This window comes from Herpailurus yagouaroundi, unplaced genomic scaffold (genome assembly GCF_014898765.1).
Source record: "Herpailurus yagouaroundi ecotype Mexico unplaced genomic scaffold, PumYag 77, whole genome shotgun sequence".
Classification (NCBI taxonomy): Eukaryota; Metazoa; Chordata; class Mammalia; order Carnivora; family Felidae; genus Herpailurus; species Herpailurus yagouaroundi.
In genome coordinates this window covers 80,865,033-80,883,068 of record NW_024412388.1, presented here as the reverse complement: position 1 = coordinate 80,883,068, position 18,036 = coordinate 80,865,033, and positions in this window count along the sequence as shown.

The window sequence follows — 18,036 nt, the reverse complement described above, 5'->3', positions numbered from 1 at the left end:
TATAAAATGGTCTTTAGATATATTGAAAGATGTTCAACCTCACTCATAAGAGAAATGAAAAATAAACTCTACTGATATACATTTCTTACCTGTAACATCGGCAAAAATTGAAAAGCTTGACAATGTTACTCTGTGAGAAGACTATGGGGAAAACAGACACCCTCATACATCACTGTGAGAATGAAAAAAGTATGGGGAATTTGGCAATATGGAAACAAATACAAAACCATACATGCATATATGCCTCAACCCAGCAATCTTACTTCTAGGAATTTAGATACACAAGGAGGTAGGTACACTCCAGAAATTTAAACAAAACAAAACAAAACAAAAAAACATATAGGCACAGGATTACTTCTTCTTGAAGCATGATTTGAAGTAATGAAATAATGGAAACTAATCAAAGACTTAAATATAGGATATGGATTGAAAAATCTTTGGCACAGACACACAATGAATTCTATGCAGCTGTAAAAAATAACAGAGCAGATCTCTAAAAACTGCAAGGAAGTTATTTCAGGAGGTACCCTTAAGATTTTAAAAAAGCATAAGAGAGGAGCCTAGTTGGCTCAGTCAATTAAGCATCCAGCCCTTGGTTTTGTATTGGGTTATGATTGCAGCCCTTGGTTTTGTTTTGGGTTATGATTGCATGGCTCATGGGTTTGAGCCCCACATTGGGCTCCATGCGGACAGTGCAGAGTCTGCTTGGAATTCTCTCTCTCTCTCCCTCTCTCTGCCCCTCCCACCCCAAAATAAATAAATAAGCTTAAAAAAAAATAAAGCATAAGAGCCTAAACAGGTCCTACCTTTTACATACAAAAGAAGGGAAAATGGGATATATACATATATTTGCTTATCTTTACAAAAAGAAACGCTAACCAGCAAACCAGATAACAATGAAATTGGTGGCATACAAAGGGTGGGAAGAAAGAGGATGGGAAGGGATGTGAAGGGGGTATCACTTTCCTGAGAATATCTTTTTGCAAAATTTTGGATCTTGAAAGCACATTTATGTCCTACACATTCAAAAATTAAATTCAAACGCTAAGAATGGGAGGAAAATAAAAAACTCTAAGCAAAAGAAATGACACGAACCTAACTGTATTTCAAATGAATACCATAACCATACTGGAAGGAAAAAGATTAAGGAAGAAAAGAACCAAGGAAGGAAAGATGGAAGGAAGCCAAGTAACTTACAGATAAGTGTTTGACTGTACACCCTTAGTCTTGGGCAAGGTGGGGAGTAGAAAAGAATTACAAATGAATCTTGGACTCATTTTAGAGATTCGTTTATTATAGTAGTGTCAGCAAAGTGATTCTAAGTTACGTTAGAGTGTATTACAGGACTGAGCAACATACAGATGTTGTTGGGAGCTAGATATCCTGTGGAGAGAGGGAGCATACAAATAAGGAATGGAAGAAAATGAGAAAAGGATGCTGAGGGGATGGATTGGAATTGGAGATCTCAGGCATGAATTTATGACTTCTAAAATATGTATATGGTGTGTGTGTATAAGTATGTATGTGTGGGAGGCCGGACCCCGGTGCCAGGCTGAGACCCGGTCGAGCAACGGCTCCCTGTTGACTCAGCCAACCCGGTGGTTCCCCCTCCCATTCCCCCACTTGCAAAGGCATACGAAAGCCTTGTCAAGGCTGAGAAAGCTAATTCCTGAAGCCTGTGGTCTGTGGGTGTTGGCAGTAATGTTACCCCCCTTTTTCTACCCCGGGTCAAGGAGGAACAAACATGGGAACTGTGTTTTGCTAGCAATCTATCAACAAGGTCTTGTTGTGACCCGTTTAGAAAGTTCAAGGTACACAGAACTAAATGTTTTGGCTGGCAGCGATCATGTGAAACCTGTTTATTCTTAGAATGACCTGATCCATAAGAGTCTTGATATAAAAGATTGTGTACAGCAACAATAAAGCCGTCACTTGGGCCATCAGCCCAGGGGACCCTCCTGTTCCCAAACTGGCTTCTCTTCTTTTCTTTCTTACATTCCCCTACCCTCAGGACCCTGAGCTCGGTGTTTGTTGCGCTGGTCGCAACATGTATGTGTATGTTTTTGCAGGTGTACATTCGTATATATGTGTATACATTTGTGTATTTCTTAATTCTGTCCACTGAAAGGACCAAGAAGCAAAGATGCTGGTAGCAATGATCATGCCTGGTACCTACTATTAAAGATCTTGGTCTTTAATATCATTCTTCACTAAAATGAACGAGGGCCCCTCAAAGACATGGCTAATTCTAGGCATGGAACAAAGTGAGTACAAGTCTGAAAGCGCTACTTATGCCAGAAAATAAGAAGTGGTTAAAAAAAAAGATGAAGCATGTCACAAAAACACAAGAGCCCTCTTGAAGAGACTCCTCTTGGCCAAATCTGGGATAATTTGGGCACCAAAATAAGCACAGTAACGAATTATAAGCCAACGAAGAAACAGAAATTAATGAGTTCATATCTATAATAAATAAATAAGGAAGCAGAGGAGAGAGCTCTTAATTATAGTTCAATGCTGAGGACAAACTGGTAAATGTGGAGGAGTACACAAGTTGAAAGATTACCATTTTGCAATAATCATAGTAAAGATTGAATCAGGCAAAAACCACCAATGGATGCTAAATCCAGGAGGAAATTTTGATCAGGAACAGGATATTTTCATAATCCTAAATTATCTTCCCATAGACCACTTATTAATTACAACAGTAAAAAATGGTGATTTTAGTGAATAAATTGGACAACATTTTGACTAAGCAATTCAAATCAACAACACCAGGGTGGGACAGATGGATATCTTATGCCTCTAAATGTGCTATTCTGAGGATACAACATCCCCTATGCAGTATTTTGGTCTAGAATGCATAATGTGAATCTAACCAGGAAGATACATCAGAACAACCCAAAATGAAGAACATTTTTTAAACAAGAGAGGGGTACTGTTGTTGTGAAAAATGTCAGTGTCATAAAAAGAAAGGCTTTAAAAACATTCCAGATTAAAGGAGTCTAAAAAGAGGGGACAATTAAAGCAGTAGCTAACCCTAAACTGGATTTTGTTGTTTGTGGGATGAGGGACAGCAAGGTTTCATCAGCCATGCGATCACAAGGGCAACGACAGATACACTGACAACCATTCTGTAACCATACAACCATTTTGGTTTTCACTTTCAGTACAGTACTCAATAAATTACGTAAGATTTTCAACACTTTATTATAAAATAGGCTTTGTGTGTGAGATGATGTTGCTCAGCTGTGGGCTAATGTGAGTGTTCTAAGCATGATCAAGGTAGGCTAGGCTAAGCTATAGTGTTCAGTAGGTCATGGGGTATTAAATGCATTTTCAATTTACAATATTTTCAACTTCTTTTTTTTTATTTTTTGATTTATTTATTTTTGAAAGAGAGAGCGAGCAGGAGTGGGGGAGGGGCAGAGAGAGAGGGAGACACAGAATCCGAAGCAGGCTCCAGGCTCCGAGCTGTCAGCACAGACCCCGACGTGGGGCTCCAACTCACGAACCATGAGATCATGACCTGAGGTGAAGTCAGACGCTTAACCGACTGAGCCACCCAGATGCCCCTACAATATTTTCAACTTCTGATGGGCTTATCAGAATGTAACCCCATTATAAGTCAAGGAAGATCTGTACTGTGGTTATATTAGAGAATATCCATATTTTAAGGAAACTTACACTGAACTTTGTAGGAGTAAAGGGCCATCATTTTGGGGTAAAGGGCCTTCACATGATTCAAGAACACACACACACACACACACACACACACACACACACACACACAAAATAGCACACACACAAATGATAAAACAAAAGTTAGATATTTACAATCAATAAATCTGGATAAAGGGTATATGTGTGATTTTGTGTCATTTTAATTTTTGTAACTTTGGTAGCTGCAAAAATAATTTTTGAAATTATTTCAATTATGAAATTATTTGAATAATTTTGAAATTATTTCAAAATAAGACTTTTAAAAAAAGAAAAATATAGGGGCTCCTGGGTGGCTCAGTTGGCTAAGCTTCTGACTTCAACTCAGGTCACAATCTCACAGTTCATGAGTTTGAGCCCCACATCGGTCTCTCTGCTGACAGCTCAGAGCCTGCTTGGGATTCTCTCTCCCTCTCTCTGTGCCCCACCCCCACACTCTCTCTGTCTCTCTCTCTCTCTCTCTCTCTCTCTCTCTCACACACACACACACACACACACACACACACACACTTCCTCTCTCTTTCTCTCTCTCTCTCAAAATAAATAAATAAACTTTAAAAAATAAACTCTTAAAAAAGAAAAAGGAAAAAAGAAAGACTAATTCAAGAATATCTATAGCAGCCTTTCCCATAACAGCCTTAAACTGGAAAACTCCAGTGTCAACAACAGAATGTGTAAACAGATTATGGCATAGCCACATGATGGGACACCATTCAGCAGTAAAAAGGAAGAACTTCTGGTAAGTACAGCAACATGGATGAATCTCAAAAACACTGAATGAAAGAATACACACACAAACACACACACACACACACACACACACACACACACACACAACACAACACACTACTTGATTGAATGAATATGAAATGTAAGAACAGGCAAAATAAATTTATGATGGAAGTCAGAAAGTGGTTGGATTTAGAAGTGGGGTAAAACTGGAAGATAGCATAAGGGAAATTTCTGATGATGAAAATATTCCATATTTTGTTTGGGGTGGTGGTTTCATGGATATTTACAAATGCCAAAACTCATCAAACTGAACATTTTAGATCTGTGCCTTAAATTGTAACTACAATTAAATGATGAATAAACAAACAAGCTATTTTTTTAAATTTTTTTTCAACGTTTATTTATTTTTGGGACAGAGAGAGACAGAGCATGAACGGGGGAGGGGCAGAGAGAGAGGGAGACACAGAATCGGAAACAGGCTCCAGGCTCTGAGCCATCAGCCCAGAGCCTGACGCGGGGCTCGAACCCACTGACCGCGAGATCGTGACCTGGCTGAAGTCGGACGCTTAACCGACTGCGCCACCCAGGCGCCCCGAAAGGAGATATCTAAAGGTAAATTCAGGTTGAAAGAGAAGTTGCATCCACTTAAATGTCCTTGGAATTTGTTCCAGTGTTAAGGCTGTCGTGTCCTGAGAAAGACGTGGAATATCTAAAAATGTGAATGGGACATAATTTATTTTATGAAGACCTAGGGTATTTAAAAACATTCAAGGGAAGTAATTTATCTTGCCATTCACTCAGATAACCTTTAGAATATTTAAGAATGTCCTGTGAGATGTACAGTTAATTTCACACATAAAATAGTAAGTTTGTAATCCCGAAAAATGTATATATTTCTACACTTGCAAGGATTTCTGGATTTTGCTGCCTGGAGCTTTTGTTTCATATATGTAAGAAGTGGCATATCTCCATGGAACTGGGGCCTGTTTGGGCACCATCCTCTCCTGGGGATGTTGTCCTGGTCTGCCGACGCTGGGCAACAATCAGGGCTGTAAGCACACGTTAGTGAGTTCCACCCAGTTCAGACATCTATCTTTAACAGAATAAAGGAGTTCTCTCTTTTTTTTTTTAAGGAGTTCTCTTTACTCAAGCAATAGAAGGATTAGTTCAAGGCAACTAAATTACACAATGGAAATAATGTAAGTTGAGATAGCTGTGCCATATTTCAAGTACACGTATTATAATCACAGTATAATTTTACTGTTGCACAGCTCCCGTGCTCTAGATGCTGGTGGAGCCTTCAGCCAGGTAGCACTAGGGTCACTGACGTCCTGTGCCGGTCCTGTGGCAAGCAGCTCTATGTTTTTGGTCAGGTTGGTTCTGCTCATTCACTCCTGGACTCCTTTCGCTCCAGAGTGCCACATTGGTCCTTTGGTGGGGTGGGTGGGGGAGGGGTGTGCTTCCGTTTTCACAGTTATACATATTCCAGAGTTTCTCATTCTCTTCAGTTCCTCCACGTCCAGTTTCAAGGGCACAGATTTTATCAATGATTCTTTTGTTGTTCTAGAATCTGTGCTTTTAATTGCTACTGCTTAAATCTTTGCAAAACAGGGACTTCCATAAGAGAATCTTTGCTGATGCCTTCTGTCTATGAGCTTCTCTACAAATCCCTATCACATACCTGCTGTGGCCAGAGTGGAAAGATTTTTTTTATAGTCCTCCATGGCATAACTTAGAAAATAAAAGTCATCTGGATTTAGACACACACACAAGTGTCCCTTTGTCTACAGCAGCAGCAACTGACGTCAAAGCCGCCTACTTACTACCTCATGGGTGTTTTCAAGTTATCCGATTCACATTCATCTGCATTTGGGTGGCAGGTTGATCTGAGCTCATGCCTTGAAAAAACACCAGGATGTGGAAAGAACAATGGACTGGGAGCCTTGAGTGTGAGTTCCACCTCGTGTGTTGTCATAAATAACTGCATGACCTTAATTTCTGGTTCTCAAATTTCTCATATTTCCCATATATGAGAACTTCACACTGGTTACTTCTGAGATTGGGGCTTGGAACTATTACTACCATGAAAGACTTCAGATTTAAAGGTCCAAGACTGTGCCAAAAACATACCGATAGACAAGCTCTTACATCTTCACACATGCTAACTACTGAAGGAGGATTGTTTTTTATATTGTGGCTTTCTCTACCTGTAAACAGAAATGTATATACAGTACTTTCATAATTTTTTATTGTTTATTTTTTTATTTATTATTTTTTTTTATTTTGGGACAGAGAGAGACAGAGCATGAACGGGGGAAGGGCAGAGAGAGAGGGAGACACAGAATCGGAAACAGGCTCCAGGCTCTGAGCCATCAGCCCAGAGCCCGACGCGGGGCTCAAACTCATGGACCGCGAGATCGTGACCTGGCTGAAGTCGGACGCTTAACCGACTGCGCCACCCAGGCGCCCCTCATCACTTTTTTAAATACCAAAAATTATAAAATGGAAAAGTTTAGGACAAGTTGCTTCCTAACATTCTTTATCACTTAAAAATGCTTATTTTTGAAAACACTATCATAGGGTGTTAGGGCAGGGGAAAGGAGTTCAGTACAAGGAGCAGCACAAGGGAATTTTATGATGACAAGACTATTCTATGTGGTACTGTGGTGGTGAATACATGACCCTCTGTGTTTGGTAAAACCCACTGAACTATATACCACAAAGAGTAAACTTTTTTACTCTTTTACTGCATGCAGTTTGAAAAGCTAACTCAGGATTGTTGCGGAATCCCAAGATAGAATGAAGACCAACCACAACAAATGAATCTAACTATATGAGAAAGTATGACATAACTGCATGGGAGTGGGGAGGAAGAGTTGACCCAAGTAATTTTTATTGGAAACTATAAGACTAAAGACAAAAAGAATGGACCAAAAACACGGTAGTCTACTTAGTAACCATGTTTCACACGAGAGGACAGGTTAGCAATTCTGGTAACTGCTTTACAAGGATACCAGGGTTGAACAAATACATAAATAAATTACAGATGATGGAAGTCATATGTCTTGCTGTCAGGGAGAGTAAATTACAAACAAGTAAAGACAGGAAGGCTAGAAAGAACCCTGTGGAGTTGAATGAGTCAAAGATATCAGTATGAACCCATGTAGATAGATGGATGGTACAGAAATAATAAGGAGTTTTCATTGGCCAAACTCAGAACAATTTGAACAACAAAAAGTAATGACAATAGTATTTGATTAGGACCCAAGAATGGAATAAGTATCTATTAGTCCTTAATTGATATAAACAAATGATGAAACAAATAAATGGGGCAGAAGCAAATCCTTCCTTACAGAAAAATTCCAAAGTTCTGAATAATAAATATAGAAGGAACGAGGGCAATAGAAAAGTTACCAGTTGAGCACCACGGCAATAATTATTGTGGGCAAGATTTGGGATGAATGCTAAAATTAGTGGGTGAAACTTTAAAGAGGAACCGAATAGTTGCATAGCCTCAAAGCATCTCCCCCAAAACATTTATGAAATGTTTTGGTGTTTTTAACGTATGTTCACAAATGTTTTGATAATCCCACCTCTAGGAGGAGTCATTTATTTTCCTGGCTCCTGAGTGTTAACTGGATTTAGTAAGTGACTTCTAATGGACAGAGTATTAAAAGGGGGAGGGGGGAACCCAGTAATACTACAGTAGAGAAAACTGACAGACACATACCATCTTAACCAAGTGGTCAAGGTTTACAGCACTGTAATAAGTTGATTAGCACATGTTGATATCATATATCCCTCATATGATGAAATGAGAAAGGCATTTCATCTCTGTGACATTCTAAAACACCCATAAACTCCAGTCTGGTCATTACAATACATCAGACAAACCCAAATTGAGGGACGTTCTACAAAATATCTGGCTAGTGCTCCTCAAAAGTGTCAAGTTCATGAAAAACAAGGAAAGACTGAGAGACTGTCCCAGTTTGGAGGAGACAAGAGAGATATGGTAATCAAATGCAATGTGGTAACCTACTGAACCCTGGAGCAGAAAAAAAAAGTAAGTGAAAGACTGGTGAAATTTCAATGAAGTCTGAAGTTTAGTTAATAGTGCTGTACCAATGTTGATTCCTTAGGTTTGATAAAGGTACCTACTTACATGCAGTGTAATAACATTAAAAGAAGCTGCATGAAAACTATCTAGGTATATCTAACTTGTTTATACTTCACAGATCTTGCGTTTTTGCTTTTGTTTTTGTTTTTACAAATTGGAGGCTTGTGGCAACCCTGTTTTAAACAAATCTGCTGGCACCATTTTTCAAACTGCATTTGTTCACTTCATGTCTCTGTGTCACATTTTGGTAATTCTTACAATATTTCAAACTTTTCATTATTATTCCATTTGTTATGGTGATCTGTGATCAATGATCTCTGAAGAACAAAGCAATGATCTGTTACTATTGTAATTGTTCCGGGCTGCCACAAACCCATATAAGATAGCAGACTTAAGTGATAAATTTTGTGTGTGTTCTCACTGCTCCACCGATGGACCATTTCCCCATCTTTCTTCCCTTCCTCAGGCCTCCCTATTTCCTAAGACACAACAATATTGAAATTAGGCCAATTAATAACCCTAAGTGGCCTCCAAGTGTTCAAGTGAAGGAAAGAGTTACACATCTCTCACTTTAAATCAAAAGCTAACGATGACTAAGCTTAGTGAGGAAGGCACGTCAAAAGCTGAGACAGGCCAAAAGCTAGGCCTCTTGCACCAAACCGGTAGCCAAAGTTTGAATGCAAAAGCAAAGTTCTTGAAGGAAACTGAAAGTGCTACTCCAGCGAACACACGAATATAAGAAAACAAAACAGCCTTATTACTGATTTGGAGACAGTTTTAGTGGTCTGGATGGAAGGGCAAACCAGCCACATTTCGCTTAAGCCAAAGCCTAATCTAGAGCAAGGCCCTAACTCCTCAATTGTATGAAGTCTGAGAGAGGTGAGGAAGGTGCAGAAGAAGAATTTGAAGCTAGTAGAGGTTGTGTCATGAGGCTTAAGGAAAGAAGCCATTTCCATAACATAGAAGTGCAAGGTGAAGCAGCAAGTGCTGATATAGAAGCTGAAGCAAGTTATCCAGAAGATCCAGCTAAGAGAATTCGTAAAGGTGGCTACACTACACAACATATTTTCAATGTACATGAAACAGCTGTCTATTGGAAGAAGCTGCCATGTAGGACTTTTATCACCAGAGAGGAGATGTCAACGCCTGGCCTCAAAGCTTCAAAAGATAGGCTGACTCTCTTGTCAGGGGCTGACACAGCTGCTAACTTTAAGTTGAAGCCATTGCTCACTTACCATTCTGAAAGTCCTAGGGCCTCAAGAATTTTGCTAAATTTGGTCTTCCTGTGCTCTGTAAATGGAACAATAAAGCCTAAATGACATACATCTGTTTACAACATGGTTTACTGAATATTTTAAACCCACTGTTGAGAACCACTTCTCACAAAAAATATTCTTTGTTAAATACTGCTGCACATTGACAATGAACCTGTCACCCAAGAGGTCTGATGGAAATGCACAACAAGATTAATGTCACTAATGTCTGCTAACACAACATCCATTCTGCAGCCTATGGTTCAAGGAGTAACTTTGACTTTCAAGTCTTACTATGTAAGAAATACATTTCATAAGGCTATAGCTGCCTTATAGATAGAGGAATCATAGATAGTGATTCCTCTAATGGATCTGGGCAAAGTTCATTGAAAACCCTCTGGGAAGGATTTCACCATTCTAGATGCGATTAAGAACACTCATATTCATGGGAAGAGGTCATGATATCAACATGTGCAGGAGTTTGGAAGAAGCTGATTCCCATCCTCGTGGATGACTTGGAGGGGCTCGGGACTGCAGTGGAGGAAGTAACTGCAGGTGTGGTGGAAATAGCAAGAGAACTAGAAGTGAAGCCTGAAGATGTGACTGAACGGCTGCAATCTCATGATAAAACTTTCACGGATGAGGAGTTGATTCTTATGGATGAGCAAACATAGTAGTTTCCTGTGATGGCATCTACTGGCAAAGATGCTGTGAAGACCTTTTTGAAGTTGAAACGATAACAAAGGATTTAGAATGTTATATCAACTTAGCTAATTAAGCAAAGGCAAGGTTTGAGATGATTGATTCAAATTTTGAAAGAAGTTCTACTTTCAGTAAAGTGTTATCAAACAGCACTGCATGCTACAGAGAAATTGTGAAAGGAGGAGTTGACTGGTGCAATAAACTTCATTGTTGTCTCTTTTTGTGAGGGGGGATTATGTGTGTGTGCTAATGAGTGCGGGAGGGGCAGAAGGAGATGGGGAGACAGAATCTTAAGCAGGCTCCACTCCCAGCATGAAGCCCAATGCTCAAGGTGGGGCTCAATCTCAAGACTTTGATGCTTAACTGACTGAGCGACCCAGTTGCCTCACTGTTGTATTTTAAGAGATTACCACTGCCCTGATCAGTCAGCAGCCATCAACATCGAGGCAAGACCCTCCACCAGCAAGAAGATTACAACTCACTGGTAGCTCTGATGATTGGTTAGCATTTTTTCGCAATATTTTTTAATCAAGGTATATACATTCTTTTTTTTTTAGATGTAATGCTATTATACACTTAATAGACTGCAGTACAGTATAAACATAGCTTTTACATGCACTGGGAAACCAAAACATTCATTTGACTTGCTTTACTGTGATATTCACTTTATTTTGGTAGATCCAGAACCAAACCCTCAGGATCTCCAAGAAATGTACATATAAGAATTAATTCTCTAAACTATCTTTGTAACCCATCTCTGTGCTGTCTTTCTAACTTTCTAACTTATCTTTGTACTATCTTTTTTTTAATGTTTATTTTGAGAGAGAGAAAAAAAGCATGTGCACAGACGTGAGGGAGGGAGAGGCAGAGAGGAAGGCAGAGAGAGAATCCCAGGCAGGCTCCACTCCATCAGTGCAGAGCCCAGCATGGGCTTGATCCTGGGAACCATGAGATCATAACCTAAGCCAAAGTCAAGATTTGGATACTCAACCGACTGAGCCACCCAGGTGCCCAAATAGTGCACAGTGTAGTATCTTTGAAACATCTGTAAATCTAAATTGTTTAAAAGAAAAAAAAGTTTAGAAAAATGTTGGGATAAAATGCATTCAGTGTTGGGGCACCTGGGTGGCTCAGTCAGTTAAATGTCTGACTTCGCCTCGGGTCATGATCTTGGAGTTCATGAGTTCAAGCCCCGCATCAGGCTCTGTGCTGACAGAACAGAGCCCCAGCACAGAGCCTGGGGCCTGCTTTGGATTCTGTGTCCCCCTTTCTCTCTGCCCCTCCCCACTCTCTCTCTGTCTCTCTCTCTCTCAAAAATAAACAAACATTAAAAATGTATATTTTTAAATACATTTAGTGTTGCAGTTAAAAATATATTTGCCCAGTCAGGAGCCTTATTGTTGCATCCAGAGATCAAGTAAGAAACTAGTATAAATAAATAACTCTTTTTAAAAAATGTAAATAGAGAATTATAGACCACAACACTCTTTTTTTCTTGAAATACCGGCCAACAACATCTTGAACCTATCAACAAAGCCCGGGCATACACCTTGCACATCATGTAAGACTAGAACTCATTATTTCGTCATTAGTTTCCTGTTCATATCTCTAAAAGAACCTCAAGAGATCATCTAGTCCTGGGCTAGGGAACCATTTCATCCCCATCCAGGCTCACAGATACATAGAAAACATTAGCATTAGTACAAAGCAACTTCATGCCATTTCAGTTGTTGGGAGTTTTTTTCATATAGTGAAATGTGTATCATTATATTTGTGTGACTTTAAAATTAAGAATTTACGTAAAATTGTTCCATAAATATGGGAAAAATCTACAGAAATTTGTTTCCTCATTAGGAACAGCTTAAGGAATGAGAGAGGTTGAAGTTGAGAAGCGAGATGAGGAGGAGCTGCCTGATACCCCTGCGGGGCCATTGACTTCATGGCTAAACCTGTCATGGCGTCCTAGAGCACGAGGCTGGATGAGGGGTTCATGGGAAGTGGCCCAGCATGAGAAGCACCTGAGAGTAATTGCAGTCGGCGTCCCAGTGGAGGATGAGTGTCAAAGTTCGGTATCGAGACTTTGCTGTCAGGTCCAAGTGGTGAAAAAGGAAAAACTGAATTAACAACTAGAGCTTCCACCTACAGTGGCATATCCCGTTCTATTCTCACACGAGCTCTGTGAGGGAGGTACTGTTACTAGCCTCTGTTACTACTAATTTCTCTGGGGAAATTGAAGTTAAGGGACACTAAGGAACTTGTCCCAGGTCTCACAGCTGGTGACTGGCAAAGCCAGCATTGGGACCCAGGTTTATAGGACTTCAGAGTTCTTAGCCACAACACAGAAAGAGTAAAATCTGAGCAGACGCAGGAACCACGGAGAGAAAGAAAGGCAGGAATAATGTGAGAAAGTTTAGCATTTACCTCAAGCATTTATCTGAGAGTCACTTTTAATGGTTGCTGGGGTCGGTTTCCAGGTTTAAAGACCCAACAATGGAGCAAACAAGGAAATAGCAATGCAGACAAAGACATGAAAGTGTTCTCTCTCCCTCTCTCTGTCCCTCTCTCTCTCTCTCTGTCATATACACCCACACAAAGAGAAATATTAGACTCACGGAGGAAATGGAATTGGAGCCACTACGTGTGACCACTCACAGCTCTGTCTCTTCTGGACTCTTCTGGGGCCAGTTTTCCATCTAGCTCTATCCTGTGTGGGCCTAGAACTCGGCAGAGTCAAGGCTGGTGGGCTAGTGATTAGGTGCCCTTTCACAGATGTGGTATCTGGAAGTGGTCTGCTGCCCTCACACCTGCTCACTAATGATCGTGAGATACATTTGTTTCCCTGAGAAGTCTTCCCCGACTCTCCAGATTAGATAGGGCCCTGGTATGTGCTCTGATATTGCCAAAGAGTTCTCCATGGCACATTTCACTGTATTAATTAATTAACCGTTTGGTTTTTCTTTTTTTAAGTTTATTTATTTATTTTTTTAATGTTTATTTATTTTAGAGAGAGAGAGAAGAGCTTGAGCTGGGGAGGGGCAGAGACAGAGAGGGAGACACAGAATCTGGTACAGGCTCCAGGCTCTGAACTGTTAGCACAGAGCCTGACGCAGGGCTTGAACTCGGGAACCATGAGATCATGACCTGAGCCGAATTCGGATGCCTGACCAACTGAGCCACCCAGGCGCCCCTTTTTATTTATTTATTTTGAGAGAGAGCATGCATGCGAGTGGGGCAGGGGCAGAGAGCAAGGGAGAGAGAATCCCAAGCAGGCTCCACACTGTCAGCACAGAGCCCCACGTGGGGCTGTATCTCGCTAATCATAAGATCATGACCTGAGCAGAGATCAAGAGTCGGATGCTTAGCCTACCGAGCCACCCAGGCGCCCCTAACTAATTAACCATTTGAATTAATGTATCTGACCTCTGCCTTCCTCACTTCTACCCAAGCTCAGTAAAGACAGGGATTTTTTTTTCTTTTTTTCAAACATCATACCTCCAGTTTTCAAGACAATACTTGACACATGGTAACGCTCAGTATTTGTGGATTGACAGTGTACTACATGAGCATTGGGCTGCTTTCTGTCTATCTAACCATTGGCTGGAAGAGGCTCATCTCCTTCACCTTCTGTACTGTTACCAGATAGAAGTAGTACCCAGTTCTGAACACCGGCCTAACAGGTTGAAGTTCTTACCACCACCTCACTACTTTTCTACTAAGTCCCTTCTCTGAACCTGGATCCTGCTTTCCTCTAAAAATGGTGACCAAAGCATGCTGATCAAGACTCATAATTGGATCCTGATGATGAAAACAACTCAGCTCAGAAGCTCTTGATTTGTCCTTCTGCCCTTGCTACCCTGGTATCAAATTGTCTCTTACCTGAGAACCATTTTCCTCCAAGGAGCTCCAACTGCCTCTTAGAGCACACATGTTATGAGTCACATAGATGCTAAGGGGCCAGAGGACCATACTGTCCTGGATATTGTCCATGTTAGATGGTAGCAACAATGTTCTATGCTAATTAATTATTTCTCTTCTTTTTAAAAGATCTACAGGGTTTTTTTTTATTAAATATTTTAATTTTGGGGGCGCCTGGGTGGCTCAGTTGGTTGAGTGTCCAACTTCGGCTCAGGTCATGATCTCACGGTTTGTGAGTTCGAGCCCCTCGTCGGGCTCTGTGCTGACAGCTCAGAGCCTGGAGCCTGCTTGGGATTCTGTGTCTCCCTCCCTCTCTGCCCCTCCCCCTCTTATGCTCTGTCTCTTTCTGTCTCAGAAGTAAATAAAAACATTTTTAAAAATTTACCAAAAAAATTTTTTAATTTTTTTAATGTTTATTTTTGAGAGAGACAGAATGTAAACGGGGGGTGGGGGGGGGCAGAGAGAGATGAAGACCGAATCTGAAGCAGGCTTCAGACTCTGAACTGTCAGCACAGAGCCCAACGCGCAGGGCTCAAACTCACCAACCTTGAGATCGTGACCCAAGCCAAAGTCAGACACTCAACTGACTGAGCCACCCAAGTGCCCTAAAAGATCTACAGTTTTATATGAAGAGCACTGATGGCTGGTGGTGGCCAATGTCTTAGGTTTCAGGTGAGAATATGACTGCATTGTTAACACCCAGGAATGCTATACTAGCTGATGGGACTCTGGGTATGCACCCTGTTTGAGGGAAATGAATTTTTCACCTAGGGGAGAAAAAAAAAAAAGACTAATGGTGGATGCTGATGGGGAAAAGGGAAGAGGGTTGACTGAGGGCAGAGTCTATATTTGCTCCCTCATATCCATTCACCATCTTTTCACACTCTGCTCTGTGCCCCTGACTTTTATCAACAGCATTAACCAGATTTCCAACTGGGACGGGCCGGAGACCAGAAAATGAGAGGGCAGCGAAAGTGTGATGGGTCGATTCCCTTGACTGCCTGTTTGTGAAGTGACAGGTTATGCATTCCTACACCTAAGGCCACAGCTCCCTGGCTCCCTGCTACTACTGCATTCTCACTGGTTTCAGCCATCCCTCCCTCTTCTTGCTTTCCCCAGTTTAGAGACCGTAGGCTTCCTGCTGTTGCCAGCCCTGTAGAACTCCTCCAGCCTGTATAGTTTCCCTATATCTTGTCACACATTGTAAGTAGTAATGTCATTAAATTTTCTTTAGTCATCTTTTTGAGGGTTCCATCTCTTTCCTGCCAGGCCCCTGACTGATCAAGCAATTAGAGGGGAGTGGGATGGCTCCAGGAAATGGAACACATAAATAACCTTCCTGCTAGGGAGAAATGGGGACACAGATCACTCATAGCATGGGACGGAAAGGTTAAAAGCGAGGCACTAGAAGACCAAGTGGGAATGGCATTTAGTGGCAATGGTAGGTACAAAGATTGTGTGGATTGGGATGGCCATGTCTTACAACCCTGGAGAGCATATATAGAAAAAAAGGGTAAAATTTAAGGCATTTAAAGCCCAATGCAGGGCATGGGTGGATAATCAGAAAGCATCACATTTTTAAAGTAATCCCTTGGATCCTATAGGCACGGGGCAGATGCAGCTGAGAATTAAACACAGAACCTAACTGTAAAAGTTGCAGAGTTTCAGTGTCCGTTAAATGCACAATACCATTAAGGCTCTTATGCTCAGTTAAGACACTAATAGGAAAGGAGTAGGAACCTAAGACTTTTAAGCAGAAGAGATGGGGCTGAGAACTTCAAATCCCCATAGCCTCTGAGTTTTCACTGCCAGCAGCAACATCACCTCCCCTTGCTCCAAGGGAACCAGACTCCCCCTGCATAAAAACCTACCAATGGCTTCAGTTTCCCACTCACTGTCCATCTAGTTGGTGGCAAAACCCAAGAAAGTCTCGGAGGATAACTGTGGAATTTTGCAAGCCTTAATTAGGTAATGATGTCATTTGCAGTCTGGCTCTACTATGCAGATACTGACCTAGAAAATGCTTTTATTCATTCGCTATCAGTAAAATGTCAATCTTAATATCTCACACATTATCACATCGGTCCATTACATTGGTTACATTGTGCTAATTGTGCCTGATGAGTGGGAAAAAGAAAGCATTAGAAAAATAAAGCATCACAGATAGATGCTTTAATGAAAAACATGGGTGCTAAAGATGGAGCTAAATTCTGAGAGTTCAGGGTTCTGGCACACCAGTGAGTGTCTGTGGGTCCAATGTTAAGATATCACCTCAAAATGTTATAGACAAGTTGTACCTGGAATGTCCCACCACAAGGACAAGACCTTTTTGGACATACCATATTTAAGCATGGTTTCCTGACTCTTTTAGTAGTAGCACATGAGGCATCCAGTCCTGAGTGGCATCCAGATCAAGAAAAGGCTCCGCATTAGGTTGAGGCTACTTGGACCTTTTGATCTCATAGGCCCAACGGTGTTGGAAATGTCTCTATCAGATGGATGTTGTAAGGAGCCTCCTGGTTAAGATAGATACACTTTCTTTCTGCAAATTAAACTATTCTGATTATATATATATGTATATATATATACATATATATACATATATATATAGTCAATACACTTTATGAATTTTAAAACTCCACATATTCTTCCTTCTCCCTCTTTCACTTGACTGTCTTTCCAAATAAGTATATTGAACATCTATCAGATTGTGCTAGGCATTCTAGTCTTTAAGTTCTTTTTTAAAAAAAGTTTATTTATTTATTTTGAGAGAGCAAGCAGAAGAGGGGCAGAAAGAGAGAGAGAGAGAATCCTACTCAGGCTCTGAGCTGTCAGTGCGAGCCCAGAGGTGGGGCTTGATTCCACGAACCCTAAGATCATGACCTGAGCCAAAATCAAGAGTTGGTTGCCCAGCCAACTGAGTGACCCGGGTGCTCCTAGTCTTCAAGTTCTTTAGTCAAAGAATTATGACAACCACCTGGACTCTTAGAGACAGATTCTTTTCTCAAAGCAGCACAATTCTCTTTATAAAAACCAAATTTGCTTTGTTTTCAGGTTTTAGGCCAGAGTGCAACTATTTTTTTTTTCAACGTTTATTTATTTTTGGGACAGAGAGAGACAGAGCATGAACGGGGGAGGGGCAGAGAGAGAGGGAGACACAGAATCGGAAACAGGCTCCAGGCTCTGAGCCATCAGCCCAGAGCCCGACGCGGGGCTCGAACTCACGGACCGCGAGATCGTGACCTGGCTGAAGTCAGACGCTTAACCGACTGCGCCACCCAGGCGCCCCTATTTTTATCACAATTAAAAAGTGGTCCTCTTCTATCTGAGATTATCTTGTCTTTGGGAAAGATATATATGGAACAGGAACAGAGGGAAGGTACAATCACAAGAGGTGATCAGGGGAGTTGCAGATAATCACACGACAAGCCAGCAGTCTTTTCAATGTGAGATGGATAGAATGCTTCTGAGATTAAAGCAAAACATTAAACTGGATAGACTGCAGTAATAAGATCTCACTGTCTCAAAATAACAAATATAATTTCTTGCTGAGGTTCTTTTTTTTTTTTTTTTTTTTTTTTTTTTTTTTTTTTTTTTTTG